The sequence below is a fragment of the Alosa pseudoharengus genome, unplaced genomic scaffold (genome assembly GCF_046254945.1).
Source record: "Alosa pseudoharengus isolate Yale_2024_CS ecotype anadromous, Long Island Sound unplaced genomic scaffold, YU_APseudo_1.1 YU_APseudo_1.1_scf_10, whole genome shotgun sequence".
Lineage (NCBI taxonomy): Eukaryota > Metazoa > Chordata > Actinopteri > Clupeiformes > Clupeidae > Alosa > Alosa pseudoharengus.
In genome coordinates this window covers 31,524,670-31,542,856 of record NW_027468565.1, presented here as the reverse complement: position 1 = coordinate 31,542,856, position 18,187 = coordinate 31,524,670, and the positions used below count along the sequence as shown (strand labels likewise).

Below are 18,187 nucleotides of genomic sequence, written 5' to 3'. Positions count from 1 at the left end.
CAATGGTGTTTTATTTTACAGTTTGATGATTTATGCTCTATACTTTATTGGTGCCTCTTTAGACATTATTATGTATGAAATTGACCACATACTATGCAATATTTGAGACTGTGACTTTGAATGACTATTTGATGAGCTAGATACTTTAAAAAGGTATGTATTTTTCAGAGACTGTGAACATGACAACGGGTGGGATGGACGTTACCGTCACAAAATTTGCCCTAATACCAAAAATGTCAACTTACCTGCTGGCATTCATTGTCAGTGACTAGGATTTCGTGAAAGCAATGGAAGGAGATGTTTTGGTAAACTTGCATTTATGTTCCGCATGCTTATGTATGTTTCCAGAGTTCATCTACATGTGACTGTGTAGTTTCTACTCTGTAAAGCAGTATCCCCAGATCTGACTGAATCCCTCTGTGCTCTTTCAGATCCGTATCTTTGCACACAGAAAGGCCATCGCAGCAGGACAGGGCGAGTATGCCCTTAATGTGACCGGACCTGTCAGGTCCCAGGGACTTTCCAGTTGCAGTTACTGCTTTTGGCCACTAGATGTCCTCATTTGCACCTTTTTTTTTGTTATTTTCGGAAATTTCCGGATTTTCTCGGCTCATGTGTTTGAGTGATTACACCTGTGAGTGTTAATGAATCAGAGTATTTAAGGAGCATGTGTTTGTAAGTGCCTTTGCTGAGTTCTCCTGTGTGCCACCTGTATCGTAAATGTACTCCTGTTTTGAATACTCATGAAAAAGACTTTTGGTTATCAATTTCTCCCTCTTTGAGGTGTTTTTTTACTTTGAATTTTTGGCTGGCCTGTTTGAATAGACTTTGTCTACTGCCCTCTGTTTTTGGATTTTCTGCCTTTTTTTTCCGACTGGATGGTCATTGCCTTATATCTGTGATATTAACAACCCACAAGAAAGTCTGTTTGCCTGCCTGTTCTGACTCAGTAAAGAAAAACTCTGAATCTGACTCTCTGCATTTTAGTTCATTCACATCTGAGGTTGGTACAGGGGATTCATCTCCACCTTTCACTCCGGAGACCGGGGTTCGAATCCCCGTGCGGGCCTGACTCGTGATAGAAGAACTCAGCCACAAAGATGGACTAAGCAGAGAATATTCCTCTTCCTGACATGGAATCCACCATTCACCAGGAGGCTACCATGCAGCGACATGAACAGGCATTGAACCATCAGCATTCAGAGATGGACCGACATGGAACAATGCTAAGGGAGATTCTGCAAACCCTCCACATCTCCAGCTCCTCTAGTCCCTTCACCCCCTCCAGCACCAAGCCATGAGCCAAGACTGCCTACTCCAGAGAGGTATAGTGGAGACCCTGAAGAGTGTCATGGCTTTCTGACTCAGTGTCGACTTAACTTTGATCTGCAACCGGCCGCTTACCCCTCAGACCACTCCCAGGTACCTTATGTCATAACATTGCTGAAGGGGAAAGCTCGCTCCTGGGCCACTGCGCTCTACGAGGCTGGCAGCCCTGCCTGTGACTCCTTCAGGTCCTTTTCTAGGGAGATGATGAAGGTCTTCGCTCCTACAGCCACTGGCCGCATGGCAGCCAAGAAGCTCCTAGATCTGCGCCAGGGCAACCGGTCTGCAGCCGACTACGCTATCCAATTCCGGACTCTGGCAGCTGAGAGTGGCTGGGGAGAACAGGCTCTGCAGGCAACCTTCTACCATGGCCTGGCAGACCGTATCAAGGATGAACTGGCATCGTGGGAAGAGGTGGAGGATCTGGAGTCACTGATCTCTCGAGTTATCCGTCTGGACAACCGTCTCCATGAGCGATCCCGAGTTCCAAGAGGGCCCTTCTCAGAACCACTATCCTGTGCCAGCCGGGCTCCTCAGCTCTCTGAAGAGGTTCTGGAGCCAATGCAGCTCGGTGGAACAAGACTATCCCAGGCTGAACGTGACCGAAGGATGAGGAACAACTGTTGCCTGTATTGTGGGAAGCCTTGGCATTTCCGCAATGCCTGCCCAGTTGGTGGGAAAAGCCAAACCCCGTCCAGCCGATGGGGGGCTGTGACGGGGGTAACTTTGTCTCCTGAGTATCCGGGCTCGGGCCTCTTTGTCCCCATTACCATCTCCTGGGGTCATCAAGAACACAACCTTCAAGACTTCATTGATTCTGGAGCTGCGGGAAACTTCATGGACCTCTCCTTAGCACAACGTCTCAACATCCCCATCTTAAGCCTTGATCCTCCTCTATCTGTGACTGCCCTGGATTGACGGCCCTTGGGCCCAGGTCTAGTAGACCAGACGACCTCTGCTGTAAGTGCACATCGATAATCACAAGGAAGAGCTGTCTTTCCACCTTATCCAGTCACCAGATTTTGCTGTGGTCCTAGGATTCCCATGGCTGACTCGGCATAATCCCCATCTGGATTGGACCTCTCGCACTATACTTGAGTAGGGCCCCAGCTGCCACGCTACCTGCCTCTTTTCAAGACTCCCGTCTCCTGAACCTTCTGAGCCTCCTGAGCTTTCCCGAGTGCCCCCTGAGTACCACAACTTGAGTGAGGTCTTTAGTAAGAAAAGAGCAACTACCCTGCCACCCCACAGACCTTATGATTGTGCCGTAGACTTGTTGCCTGGTACCTGTCCCCCTAGGGGTCGCATTTTCTCTCTGTCAGCTCTAGAACGAGTGGCCATGGACCAGTATATCAAGGAGGCGCTGGCTTCTGGCTTCATCCGACCTTCGTGCTCTCCAGCATGTGTGGGCTTCTTGTTCGTTGGCAAGAAGGACGGAGGTCTTTGGCCATGCATTCATTATCATGGACTCAATAAGATAACTATAAGGAATCGCTATCCACTTCCCCTCATTGCTCATTGCAAGACAGGGAGCCACTGTCTTTACCAAGCTGGATCTTCGCAATGCTTATCACCTTGTGCGTATTCGTGAGGGGGACGAATGGAAGACGGCATTCAACACTCCTACAGGCCATTATATATACCAGGTCATGCCTTTTGGACTCACCAATGGTCCAGCTGTGTTCTAAGCTCTGATCAATGACGTCCTACGGGACATGTTGAATACGTTTGTCTTTGTTTATCTTGACGACATCTTAATCTTCTCTAAGGATCTCCGTCAACATGTCCAGCACGTCCGTCTTGTCCTGAGTCGTCTGCTAAAGAACCACCTCTTCGTGAAACCCGAGAAGTGTGTTCCATGTTTTTGAGGTGTCCTTCCTGGGCTTCATCATTTCTGAAGGGAAGATTCAGATGGATCCAAAGAAGGTGCAAGCTGTCGGGGACTGGTCTGTTCCTAGGTCAATTAAGGAAACGCAGAGTTTCTTGGGGTTCGCCAACTTCTATCGGAAGTTCATCCGAGGATTCAGCTCCATTGCTGCTCCCATCACTGCTTTAACTAGAAAGAGCAATACCCCTTTTTCCTGGTCTACTGAGGCTGACAGAGCCTTCAAGATCCTGAAGCGGCATTTCACCACTGCACCCATCCTTTGCCAGCCCGACCCTGCCCGCCCATTTGTTGTCGAGGTAGATGCCTCAGATGTAGGAGTGGGGGCGGTATTGTCCCAGAAGGCTGCTGATGGGAGACTTCATCCGTGTGCTTTTTTCTCCCGAAAACTGACTGCCACAGAAAGGAATTATGACATTGGGAACAGGGAGCTCTTGGCCGTGAAGCTGGCGTTAAAAGAGTAGCGACATTGGTTGGAAGGCGCCTCACACCCTTTTCTGGTGTGGACTGATCATAAGAACTTGGAATATATCTAACAGGCCAAGCGTCTGAATCCACGCCAGGCTCGGTGGGCCCTCTTTTTTAACCGCTTTGACTTCACCCTTTCCTACAGGCCTGGGACTAAGAACAAGAAACCTGATGCCCTCTCCCGACAGTTTCCTTCCGATGGCCCAGAGGGGTCTCCCGGGCCTATCCTCCCGAGCTCCCGAGTGGTAGCCCCAGTTCGCTGGGAGATCACATCTGTTGTCCAGCGAGCTTTGCAAAGAGATCCTGGCCCTCGTGCAGCTCCAGCTGGGCGGTTGTTCGTTCCACAGAGGGTCAGGGCACAGGTCCTCCAGTGGGGCCATAGTTCACAGCTGACTGCCCGTCCGGGATCATCCAGGACATTGGAGTTCCTACAACGACGCTTTTGGTGGCCAGGTATAAAGAAGGACGTAGAGACCTTTGTGGCGGCTTGTGCCAACTGTGTCCAGGGTAAGGTTCTTTGGCAAAGACCCCAGGGCCTACTCCATCCTTTGCCCATTCCCCGGAGACCATGGTCGCATATTTCCCTGGATTTCATCACCGGCCTGCCTCCTTTACAAGGTAATTCTGTTATTCTTGTTATCATTGACAGATTTTCCAGGGCTTGCCGTTTCCTACCTTTACCCAAACTCCCCTCTGCTCCTGAGACTGCCAGACTTATATGCGACCATGTGTTTCGAGTGTTTGGTCTTCCCCAGGATGTTGTGTCGGATCAAGGGCCCCAGTTCACATCGGGATTCTGGCGGGCCTTCTGCAGACTCATTGGCGCAACTGTCAGTCTTTCATCAGGATTTCATCCGGAGTCTAATGGCCAAAAAGAGAGACTGAATCAGGACCTGGAAGCTACTCTAAGGTGTTTGGTGTCAGCTAACCCGTCTTCCTGGAGTTCACGACTTCCATGGGCAGAATATACACACAATACTCTGAAGTCTGCGGCCATAGGTATGTCACCCTTTGAATGCCAGTTTGGTTATAAACCTCCTTTGTTTCCTGAGCAGGAAGATGATGTCGGTGTTCCCTCGGCCCAGAGGTTTGTGCGGCGATGCCACCAGACTTGGAAAAAGGCCAGACGGTTCCTACTCCGGGCTTCCCAGGAATACCAGCAGCAGGCCAACCGCTGTAGGAGACCGGTCCGACCTTTCCGAGTGGGACAGAGGGTGTGGCTTGCCTCCAAGGAAGTTGGAGAATCGGAAGCTGGCACCTCGCTTTGTTGGTCCCTTCAAGGTGGTTAGGCGAGTCAACCCAGTCGCCTACACACTGCAACTGCCTCCCTCCTTGCGGGTCAACCCAACATTCCACGTCTCCCGCCTTCGCCCAGTGGTTACCTCACCACTGCTTCCTAAGCCCAAGCCCCCACCTCCTCCACGGGTCATTGATGGTCAGACCGCTTTTACAGTCAACCGGCTGCTGGATTCCCGCCGTGTCCGGGGCGGACTCCAGTACCTAGTCGACTGGGAAGGCTATGGCCCGGAGGAGCGTTCATGGACACCTGCTCGGAACATTATTAATCGCACTTTGATCAGAGATTTTCACCAGTCACATCCTGATCGACCGAGGATCGTCAGGAGACGATCCTAAAGGGAGGGGTCCTGTCAGGTCCCAGGTACTTTCCAGTTGCAGTTACTGCTTTTGGCCACTAGATGTCCTCATTTGCACCTTTTTTTTGTTATTTTCGGAAATTTCCGGATTTTCTCGGCTCATGTGTTTGAGTGATTACACCTGTGAGTGTTAATGAATCAGAGTATTTAAGGAGCATGTGTTTGTTAGTGCCTTTGCTGAGTTCTCCTGTGTGCCACCTGTATCGTAAGTGTACTCCTGTTTTGAATACTCGTGAAAAAGATTTTTGGTTATCAATTTCTCCCTCTTTGAGGTGTTTTTTTACTTTGAATTTTTGGCTGGCCTGTTTGAATAGACTTTGTCTACTGCCCTCTGTTTTTGGATTTTCTGCCTTTTTTTTGACTGGATGGTCATTGCCTTATACCTGTGATATTAACAACCCACAAGAAAGTCTGTTTGCCTGCCTGTTCTGACTCAGTAAAGAAAAACTCTGAATCTGACTCCTCTGCATATGAGTTCATTCACATCTGAGGGTGGTACAGGGGATTCATCTCCACCTTTCACTCCGGAGACCCGGGTTCGAATCCCCGTGCGGGCCTGACTCGTGATAGGACCCATCCTCAAATTCTTCGAGACATATTACAATGCTACTTACCCGCTGTCAAAGTCAGGTGAGAACTCAGGGGAGGGGATAAATGGATTCAAGGGAATGGTAGAGCAATGTGTATGCTCAGCTTGCCTTAAGAGCACAGCTCTTTAAATGTGTAAGGCTCTTGTTTATAAGTCAGCAAGTTCCATGTCCTTTTTGCTACACATACGGTGTTGATGCGACAATGTCCAAAGTTTCTGTGCAAAGCTGATTTATATCAATGTAAAGTGTGATGAACAAATTGTGGCCCTTTCTTAATTTTAAAACCTTTAATGGTGCGTTATGGATGTAACGTTATGGATGTTACATAATGTGAATTTACAGGAGTGGAGACTTTATTTTACCTCAAAGCCGATAAATATTTGTTCTGGTGGCATGCCAGTTTCAACATATTTCACCTTAGTGACATTGACAGCGGTCATTATTTAGAGGTCCTTAGACTAAAATAATGACTTTGGGAAATCCCATTCAAGTGAATAGAGCATTCTACTTGCATTGTAAAGAGCCGTATAATAATAAAAATATACATGGTAACCTTCTGCGTAATTGCATTATGCACATCATAATGCGCTACCACGCCACCTCATAGACATATTTTGCATAGCCTATGGGTCTACTTACTTAGTTAGATTTAGCCTAGTAACAAAGTTAACAAAGCTGATCATAGTATTTGGTGGTTATGTCATAACAGCAACCATGGAATCCCAATCAAGCGCATAATATCCAGGATATTCAATAGGCTAGATTATGCAAGTCAAATAACTAGATGTACCGCAGAGCGGTACACAATATGACCACTGCCCAGTCCAGCACATTTTTTCCACAAAAATAATGTTAACATTTGTCAAATGGTGTTCATTTCATACTTTGTTCCTTTTTGTGTGTGTGTGTGTCTGTGTGTGTGTTTGTTTGTGTTTGTGTATGTAGGTGTGTTTGTATGTGTGGGTGCATGTGTAGTGTGCTTTTCAACTACTTTACCAATAACCTAGCCCATCTGTTACAATAATGCATACAGAACTGGTTCCTTCCTTCAAAATACTGTAGGGGACTAGTGAATCACCATCATTTAACAATGTTAACAAACATCATGTAAAGTATATATACAGTATACTGCATATTTGAAATTACTTGTTGTCCTGATTCTTCCTGTGGATCACAGTGGGCACTGAGGATGCAATAATGTCATTGCTAGTTTTTCATAATTACTATTTCAATTGTTTCATATAAAAATTCACTATGTGTTTTATGTAGTTTGTGGAGGACTGGTTCAGACACGTCACATTCATAACGCAAAAACGTCACATCCATAACGCCAGTTTTTCCTACATAATGCATTACAAAAATGACGCATAGTTTCAAAAACACACTTTTTGTGTTCATTCAAGTCTCGATGATACATAAATCATGGTTTCAGCAGTTTCCTTAAAAATTCAAGAGTTTGTAGAACGTCCATAATGCTGTAATGTTGTAAATGATTATATGAAATTTGAGGATTTGTCAGTATTCAGAGGACAGAGGTTACATTAAAAGTTATGCAAATTAATTCACTGATACTAATCTTGTCCATGCTCTAAGGCATTTTGTTTACCATAATGAGTTTAACTGTCACATCCATAATGCTGGAACTGCCCTCTTAGATATACTGTGAAATCTCAGTAGTTAGCCAGGCTACAGTCTTGTTATTTTTAAACGTTTTCTTGTTCTGTATGTGTGATGTAATCTACTTTGCTCTACAATTCCGTCATGCAATATAAACGGTTGTTGGACGTTGTCTCATAGACCACATTGCCCTGCCCGACTTTAACGCCGGAGCCATGGAGAACTGGGGCCTGATCACCTACAGGGAGACGGCCCTGCTCTACGACCCTGACGTGTCTTCCAACGGCAACAAGGAGAGGATTGCCGCCATCGTAGCGCATGAGCTCACTAACATGGTGTGTTGCTTATTTAAATAGAACCTTTTAGGAGGGACAGCTGACTGACACACTGTTTGGCATGCATATAGAGCACATTTGTATTTGCACACTCTCTCACACTGAAAGTAATTGTGATGAATAATTACTTAATATTACTCTTAGACTGGCGAACTTCAGGAAAAACTCAGGAATCAAGTTTATTCTATTATAAGCAGAGAGAGTACAAAAAAGGTCTATGGTCTATGTAGGCCTAGCCCAGGCCTGAAAGGCCTAGGTTGGCCTGTAGCCAACTTATCCTCTCTTCCGCTACATCCTTAGTCCAAGTCTAGAAATCTAAATCTCATTTCAGTTTAGTTACTTTTAAATGTTTTAAACAAAGAACAAAATGGCGCCAAGAACAATCCCACATGATTGGTTCTCCAGTTGGCATCAGACACACCTACTCACACCCACTTCACACCTATATGAATAGCATGAGGAGAGATATCTTATATATCAGAAATATCACTTATAGAATGTTCCAAACATTCTCACAATTACATCATTAAAATCCTTGTAATGAGACTATCAGAATGATACCAAACATGAATACATTTACATTTCATGACCCATGGATACATTATATCAAGGTAATATCCTTTGTCCTGGCTAACTGATAGGCCTTGAACCAGTACATTAGCATTCCATTGGGGGAGGGGATGGTGTCTTTGTTTAAAACCATGAAGGGTTACATGGCTAACTAAAAGTAGTCTTGAAGTTAAATTATTATCCATTTTAACCATAAATTTATTGCTATCAACACACACACACATACACACACACACACACACACAAACACACACACACACACACACACACACACGCACATATCAGGGCTTAAAAAAATTTCAAAATGGTGGTGGGGGAATTACCACCTTTAGTGCTTCACATAGGGGGGATTAGTACAGTTGGGGGCGGGGCATACATTTTACAAACACAAATCGATTAAGGACAAAGTCCTCGATGTTAAGCATTTTCCTTATTACAGGCGTTAATGAGAACAACACTTAACATAGCCTAGTCCTCACTTACATGATTTCGGTTTTGATTTTCTAATAGGAGTAAGTGTTTGTGACAACACATGATACATTTGGTAATATTTGATCGCTGTTTTGGTATAAAGCATCTTTCACGTAATGAATGGGCACTCTAGAAAGTGAAAGTAGGCCTACTATGTGCTCCGTGTAGCTGTCTGTTCACATCCGTAATAGATTATTAGATCTTCACATCCATAATAGATATTGTGCCAAGTAACAGATTATGGGATGCCTTTATCTACTAAAATCTGTACGTTTGTGGAAAGAAAGTGTGTATTGCTTCAGTTTGTCCCTTTCCATTTACAGAAAGACCTGATTGTGCTGAGCGACATACACAGAGTGTTTGCAGTGGACGCCCTGGCCTCCTCTCATCCCTTGTCCTCCAAAGAGGAGGAGATCCAAAGACCTGAGCAGATCAGTGAGCTCTTTGATGCCATATCCTATAGCAAGGTAATCACACACACATACACACACACACACACACACACACACACACACAAACACACACACGCACACACACAAGCACATGCTTTATATCTTACCTGGGCAAACTGTGACTACATTCATATGCTACATTATATGTTGTGTTTTTGTGTTTTACAGGGGGCTTCTGTTCTAAGAATGCTATCCAACTTCCTGTCTGAAGATGTCTTTGTAATGGGACTGAGTGTAGGTGTCCCTTCACTGTGGATGGTGCTGCTGTTAACGTCTAGCATCATTATGTTGCTGCACATGCTTGAGGTCTCTGGGCCCTCATCTCCATCTCTTTGTTCCTACAGACGTACCTGAACGGGTTTGCCTTCAATAACACTGTCTACTCTGACCTGTGGGACCACCTGCAAGCAGCGAGTACTGTACTGTGCTATTTGCAAACTCACAATTCAAAGCTAACTACAGTATAGCCTCATTCAGCTTTCTATAGAGGCTTTTATGTTATTTTAGAGGGAATGTAATTGTGTCCAATTGAAAAGCACAGAGATGTGACATGTTGAGTGGCTTGTTTTTGGGTGTGTTGATGATTGTTTGGTAGGTGATGCCTTGGTGATTCCTTGTCATTTCTGTTGTCCTGGGAAAGACAGACATATAATAGTTTAGGCAGCGCAGTGTTCACCCCCACAGGTGTTAATGAGGAAGCATAGCTCTACCTGCTTGTGTGATGATGTGTTCTGTAGAGACCTTCATGGGTCTGGTTCCTCACACTGTCAGCCCTGAAGGACATTTGTTGTTCCGCAGGCCGCTGTGAAAACTGGAACCAGTGAGCGTTTGCCAGACACAGTCCATGAAATCATGAACCGCTGGGTCCTCCAGATGGGCTTCCCTGTGGTCTCCATAGATACCGCCACTGGAACTGTAACCCAGCAACACTTCCTGCTGGACCCTGACTCTGTTGTGGACAGGCCGTCTGAGTTCAAGTATGTGATTCAGTGGTTGATCACAATAATGACTTACATTCAAAGATGTTTGTTTTGTGACCATGTCTCTCTTGTCTCACAGTTATACATGGTATGTGCCCATTACATGGCAGAAGGACTCTGTGAAAGGTGCAGACTTTTGGCTGCTGAAAAAAACAGGTACAATCTGCCATTTTGTGTTACCCTATTGATAAACACAAAAGCCACTGGCATGAAATACAGGATGAATAATAAATGTTCTTTTTTCATGACTCCCAGATTTGAATAATGACCTTAAGACAACTAGCGCTGATCAGTGGGTGCTGGCCAACCTCAATGTGGCAGGATACTACAGAGTCAAATATGATGATGCAAATTATGCGAGGCTTCAGAATCAACTCACAATGGCTCATGAAGTAAGTGGTTAAATAGCGTATAGAAAACTGGATATAAGACACTGTCTGCAGGAAATACTGAAATAAACAACATCTCATCTGCTTATTGTCCAGCTTATTCCAGTGATCAATAGAGCCCAATTTATCGACGATGCTTTTAATCTAGCAAGGTGAGTGATTTAGTAATACAGTGTGCATGTGTGTGTGTGTGTGTGTATGTGTGTGTTTAATTATGGACATAATTCAAATTCCTAGTAAGTTGATCCTCAGAATTTTTAATTTAGTGCACATGCTTAAATAAATAGATTTTCAACAATGTATTTGTTTTCTTTAATATTTGTAGAGTAAAACTTGTGCCAACAACACTAGCTAGCTTTGTTCAAATACACAAGTATTTGAACAAAGAGAGGGAGTATGCCATGGGAGTCTGCTCTGGACAACCTGGACTTCTTCTACCTGATGTTTGATCGCACGGAGATCTACGGCCTCCTGCAGGTCAGTCCCTCTTATCTACTACTGGTGTCACAGAGAGAATGTGGAGTCACATTCAGTGGCACGTGTGGGTTGCAGTAAAAATCTTGACCTTTGACCTTGGCACGCTGTGCCAACTACTAATTTACGCCGAACCCATATCTGAAAGGGCCATTACACATCTGCCCCTTCGTTTTTTGTTTAATATGCTGCAAGACCACATGCTAAAAGCAACCATGATGGTATGGATGCATACCGATGGTGGTCTGGTGTTCTGCTCTGCCCGTATATCATGAAACAAGTGGAGCCCCTCTTTAACCACTACAAGGACATCACTGTGGACTGGATCAAAGTACCAGAACGGCACACTGACTAGTAGGTGTACTGCTAGTCATTCGTTGCTGTGAAATAAGTGTGAAGTGTGAAATATTAGAAAGAGTTCAGTTACTGCAGGTGACACTGGTTACTGTTGGTTGGCTTCCGCAAATACAACCAGGTGAATACGCTGAGCATGGCCTGTAGCACAGGGATTGAAGTGTGCACTAGCCTGGTCAAAGAATGGTTCGGTAGCTGGATGAACAACACACAGAACAACCCGTGAGTTCTACAGGCCTTCCGCTTTTTATTTTGCTTTGATTTGAATGGACATAAAAGCAATGTATATTTGTGATGGAACAAAAAATATGAAAAGTTTCATGAGAGATGAAAATGATAAATTCAAAGACTTCCACCATAGTCCTTGCTGTTTAAAAAACAAGAATGGTGCAAAACAACACTTAACTGTATACTCATGCACCTGTTGATAAAGATGAAGCCTAGCTAGCTAAGATGGGCCTTGGTGCAACAATGCAGTACGCTCTCATAGGGAGTATGAGAGCAACAGTACTCTCTCATAGGGACGCATGCTGAGAAGATCTTGGTGACCTCTTAACTGCTTTAACTTTAACCCTGAACAGGATCCATCCCAACCTACGGTCTGTAGTCTACTGCAGTGCCATTGCCGCTGGTGGAGTGAAAGAATGGGACCATGGCTAGAAGATGTTTCAAGAGGCAACCATCGCCATCGAGCAGGACAAGCTCAGGGCTGCACTGGCCTGCGCTTCACAGCCTTGGCTCTTGAACAGGTGATGTGACCTTGGAGTCTCCTCTTGTGACCTTGACCTATACATGCAGCTATCTCTGGGTCCCACTCTGCTGGCATACAGAGGGTCATTATGTTATACATACATGTTATATATACTTTATATATATATCTCAAAATATGACAAAGAATTTATAATACAGAAATGTCAATCTGTAAAGAGCTCTAATCAGCTAATTGTCAAAACACTGGCAATGGTTTCCTGAGCCTTTAATATCTCAGTGTGTGCAGTGCAATGGACTTTTCCACGAGCACGTGCCCTTACCGTAAAGTGTTACCAGTGAGCAGGTTTTAATGGAGTATTAACTCTTTAGGTACCTGGAGTACACCTTGAAACCAGACATGATTCGGAAACAGGATGCTACTTCTACTATTGTCTACATTGCCAATAATGTGGTGGGCCAACCTCTGGCTTGGGACTTGGGCCTGACACACACATACACACACACACATACCATAAAGCTGTAGCAATTGTAATTGATCGCTCTTTGCTCTCCTATCTTTCCCTCCACAGCTCCAGCAGTTCAAGCAGGACTACGCCGATGTGGGCTTTGGATCAGGCACCCTGGCTGTGGAGCAGTCTATTGAGAGAACACAGGCCAACATCAAATGGGTAGCAGAAAACAGAGACATAGTGCAGACTTGGCTAAAACAAGTAATTTCACCGTAATTTAAATGGGGTTTTATTTTTATTTTTTATCTTTCTAAACAAATATTAAGATGTCTTCTATCGCTCTATTTATTATTTCAGAGTCCTTTTCTGCCAAATGCTAATAGCTGTGTCAGCTGTGAGCCCTTTCAGTAGCTCATGCTGTCACTCGCGATGTCGCATATGTTTTTGATTGGAGTATAGGACAAAGGAAAGCTTAATATAGTGTGTAGTGTGTAGAGTCATGTGAGGAGCCACAACAGCTGAAACTCAAAGTTGTTCTTTGAACATGGCAGAGATCCTCTCATTAAAACATCAACAAATGTGTGTACCTGTTGTTGGGTTTTAATTTATTTTTCCCTTTGTGTTAATCTATTTAACAGGTAGGCTATTATTGCTATTCATGCAGTAGCTTTGGAACAGACCTATATGCCTACATTGGACTTTTCTCATTTCAACTGTCAGTGTGGGCAGAACTGGTATCAATGAATGTGAAATATACCCATTCTAGTCTGTACTCATTTGGATATAAAAACAACATTCTTGGCTCAATTCTATGACCCTACCTCTATTAGGTTTATTAATGTATAATTATTATTTGTCCAAGCACTTTACTGGACATAGCACTTTCTGGGTTTTTCTACGGGGTATTTATGGTGAATTAATTATGTATAAAGTAATGGGTGATTCATGGGGGCAACTACTTCAACTTCATGGGGGCAACTAAAAACTATATGCCTGTCTGTTTTGCTCTAACAACATTTTGTTGTTATCCTTTAACAATGACAGAATAAAACTGAACAGTGGTCACTCCAATCAAGCTTGTGTATGACAAATGGCGTCAGCCAGCAACAGAGCTCTTATCTTATCTTAGGAGTTGTAATTTTTCCTCACTAAAAATTGGTATCAGGTGTGGATTTGGGCCCATATTCACAAAGAATCTTAAGGCTAAAAGTAGCTCCTAACTGGTGGATTTATGAGAAACTTAACTTTTGCACTCCTACATTTTTCACTAGGCGTAATTCATAAAGCATTTTAGCTCTTACAATAGCACCTAAATCTGGGACTGCTTAGAAGTAGTCGAGAGGACTCCTAACTCACTAAGACTTATTTACCAAAAATCGTAAGCTGCTGTTTGTAGCATACTGTACCATGTCACAATGTTTTGAAATGCACATGCAGAATCACTTACAGGAGATCTAAATAGTGAGGGAATAATTTGAAGTTTAAGGGATGCAATAGTGCCACAAAAAACAACCAAAACCATTCATTGTCAAGATTTAAACTAAATTTAGTTGTAAATCAAATTGAATTGTTTCTCATATGTAAACATGTCCTTAAAACAGATTAATTTTAAAAAGGTTGAGATACTGCATCAATCCATAGAGTATTCTATTACTAGGTCATTTGCTTTGTAGCCTACTGAAAGTTGGTCTCAGCAGCTTTGTGAATAGGTTAGAGAAAACTCCTAGCTAAAAACTTTTAGTGCGATTTAGGAGTACTCTTAGCGGTAATATAAAATGCTTTGTGAATACAGGCCCTGTGTGCTAAACTCTGTCTTGTGTCCGGAACATTCTTGAGATCTGATAATTGTGTCGATGCCTGGATAGATACACGGCGGTCAAAGGACAGAGAGAGTCACAATGATGAGAACTCGTAAAGTCATGTATGTCCTGTCTCTTGAGTGTGACCGAGAGTGAGAGTGTGGGACAAGAATGGGTGTGGAACCTCTATCTTTTTTTTCAATGTAGGCTACCCATCACCTCAGTAAAGCTTAACGTTTCACAAATTCATTCAAAATTAAAACAACTGTGTAGAATGGAGACTAACTTCCCTCATGTGGTAGCTTCCAATGCTTGAGTATTAGGCTACATCTCATGCAAAAATCATGCAAAAGGTATATTTGGGAAAAACAAGCCAATTGTGGCATACAGTAATGTACAAAAGCCATTAGTGTCAATGTTGTACAATTGGTTTAATGTTATGAGGTCCATTGGTCAGGGAACATAATGGATATATATATATATATATCATTATATTAAATACACAGAGGGAAGTACGTCTCCATGCTACACAGTTGTTTTACTTTTGAATGTTAAATAAATGTTAAACATTAAACTAACTTTACTGTAGAAGTGCACCTGTCACCTTTTGCTGGAGCCTCAGAGCCTTGACAGCCTCCCCCTTTTATGATGAATTCTCGGATAGATCGTTGATCAAGTCGTTGATAGTTTACCCTTATCAGCGGTTAGATGTGTGTGAAGGAAGTAGTCGCCTCATCATGGAGTGTTCCTTTGTTCTTCAGCACTGACACAGGGGACACTGTGTTCACTTTTGTTTTATTAAGCAAGTCATTATTATGCAAGTAATGTCTTATAACACGTGTTGTCATGCATATAAATGTGGGGATTATCAAAGCAGATAGTGCCACAATGTGTCGGCCCCACCTCAAGTTTTTACAAGTCAAGCAGTAAAAGATTGTTTATTGACTCTGTTGATGGACTGAGGCTATTGTGTAAGATAGCAGTCACACTGCATATCTTTCCATTACATTGTCACTCATTAATTTAGATATTAACCTGTAAGACATTAGCCAAAAATCTGACCCTCACACTGTGATGGGCAATGGTGGTGAGGTGTCTTATAGCCTGTGGGCTGTATTTTGAGCACCAGCGCATGGCGTAAAGTTCGTTTTCCAACCGCGCAAAGTTTAATTCGGTATTTTGCATATTTATTTTTTAAACATTGCACCCAGGGGTGTGGCAATTAACAACCTAGGGAGGGGCCTGGCGCGTTGTCTAAAAATCGCTATCGTACACCACCTAAACCTGGTCAGAAGTCAATGGCGAGTTGTTCATATGCTATTTTAAGAGCGCATGTCAACAGTCATATTGGCAGGTGCACGCACCATCCTTCTATCATTCATGAACGCACACCAGCGCACGTCCATGCAAAGCATTACAAATTGCACGATTACAATGGGAAACATAATTAGAAATATAGCTGCAAGCAGCAATGTGGGGGCCAAGCAGTGCGCTATAGCAGGAATGGCGTTGCCATGGCATGAGCAAGCACTCACAGCAAGAAACCAAATTACACCAATGTCCTTGTGCATTCTCACAATCAGCTACCATGTCCCTCTACCAAGTTTGGACTTCATACACCAAAGTGTTGCTGAGATGTGAGATCACTTTCTTTATTACAGCACCCCTAGAGGCCAAATGAGACCACTTTCCTTTGCATGTCCTCACAATCAGCTAATATGTCCATGTATCAAGTTTGGACTTCATACAATGAAGCGTTGCTGAGATATGAGCCCACTTCCTGTATTACAGCGCCCCCTATAGAGGCCACATGATGCCAATTTCCTAGTGCATCCTCACAATCAGATACCAAGTCCCTGTACCAAGTTTGGACTTCATACATTAAAGCATAGCCGAGATGTTAGCCCACTTCCTGTTTGGTGGCTTCATCGCCATATTTGATTGGCTGTCATGGGCAAACAAAAATGAAATTGAAAAATCTGACAAGTATCGTTTGTGCGGCTCGAATAGAAGATCATCTCCACCAAGTTCCGTGAAAATCGGATGAAATTTGTAACCGCTGAAACTTTTCGTAGAGTTTGGACTAAATCCAATATGGCGAAAAGTGACATAATAGGGGTCATTGAACTTAGGTCGGTCCAGGGATTCCAACGGTGCCTGATAAGTGAAAATCGGACGCACCGTTCAATGGTCACATCCGTGAATGCAATCCAGGTTCAACCCATTGGTGGCGCTAGAGTGTTGGGCATAGAGTTCTGTAAATTGGTGAAAGTGATCATGGGACAGTGCTGAATCAGTGTGCCGAATTTCATAACTTTATTTTTTTGGCCAGATTTTGACCTGTTGGTGGCGCTAGACGGCTGGGTTTAGAGGTCCGTAAATGAGCGTGAGTGGTCAGTGGAGTGTCCCGAAACTTTCTGCCAAATTTCAGCACTTTTTAGCCAGGCGTTCTATGGGCTGCCATAGACTCCAATGGCAGATTTGTAATAATAATAGGAAAAGCTAGTAACTCAATGGGTGCCTTCACAGCTTCGCTGCTTGGCCCCCAATAAAGACATTACGAAATACTGTACATCTCATGATGAGTAGTTATTCACCATCATTTGCAAATTGGTAATGACGGAGAGAGAGAGAGAGAGAGAGAGAGAGAGAGAGAGAGAGAGAGAGAGAGAGAGAGAGAGAGAGAGAGAGAGAGTGCTCACTCATGAGGTACAGGTTCACATTTTATTGAAAGTTTTGTTTTCCATGCATATCTAAAAAAAAGTTGATTTACATCCCAATAGGCTGTACAAAATACAAAGGGTAACACCCTCTCAAAACAAAGTTGAAAGGTGAAGTGTAGCTAGTTATTTATACTGGTTTGATAAAATAAGAATGAGACATCTCCCTTACCAGAGTGTTAACAGATATGTAGCCTTGAGATAGTCTCTGTTAAATAACACTTGTGCAGTTATCTTTGTTTGTGATTAAGGTTTATCCATTCACAGACTTGAGGGTTAAAAAGAGTCACATATCTACTATACTATAACTACTTTACTAGATTTTGCAATACAGTTTTGCAGTTTCAGTAATACCAGTGAATAAAAAGCGTGATCTATTCATATATTATTTAGTATTCTTTACTACAATAGTATATAGTTATTTGTATGATGTAGAAATGGGTAGAGGTGATTCAAAATCCATTTGAAATAGATTGTGATCAGGATTGCAATTTCCATAGGACTGTTATGTACATTAATACTACTACTAACTAATACTACTAACCCTGAATTTCCCCTTGGGGATCAATAAAGTATCTATCTATCTATCTTTCTATCTATCTATCTATCTATCTATCTATCTATCTATCTATCTAATAAGAACCACACTCAATACACAATACACTACATATAATTTAACTTTTGGATACTGTCAGTACGAGCATAGCAATCTAAGAATCGTTGGACTAATAATCATGTGTGTTGTAGACAGGAGCACACCTTGATAGATTGTGCTGCAGGTGCAGCTATTTCACAAATGACTTTGGAGAAGGGGAAAAGAAAAGTGCAACACTGGTTCCTTTACTGTGCATCCAGTATATTAATGAACTGACGTTTCAGTCAGTCAGAGTCAAAAAGGTGCAAAGAGGAGATACCAGAAAAAATTATGCATTTTTCATCCAT

General features: G+C 43.2%; 1 pseudogene; it reads left to right on the top strand.

Annotated features, from left to right (window-relative positions):
* Positions 1-233: 233 nt before the first annotated feature.
* Positions 234-13,002, top strand: LOC143138665 (aminopeptidase N-like; annotated as a pseudogene).
* Positions 13,003-18,187: the final 5,185 nt, after the last annotated feature.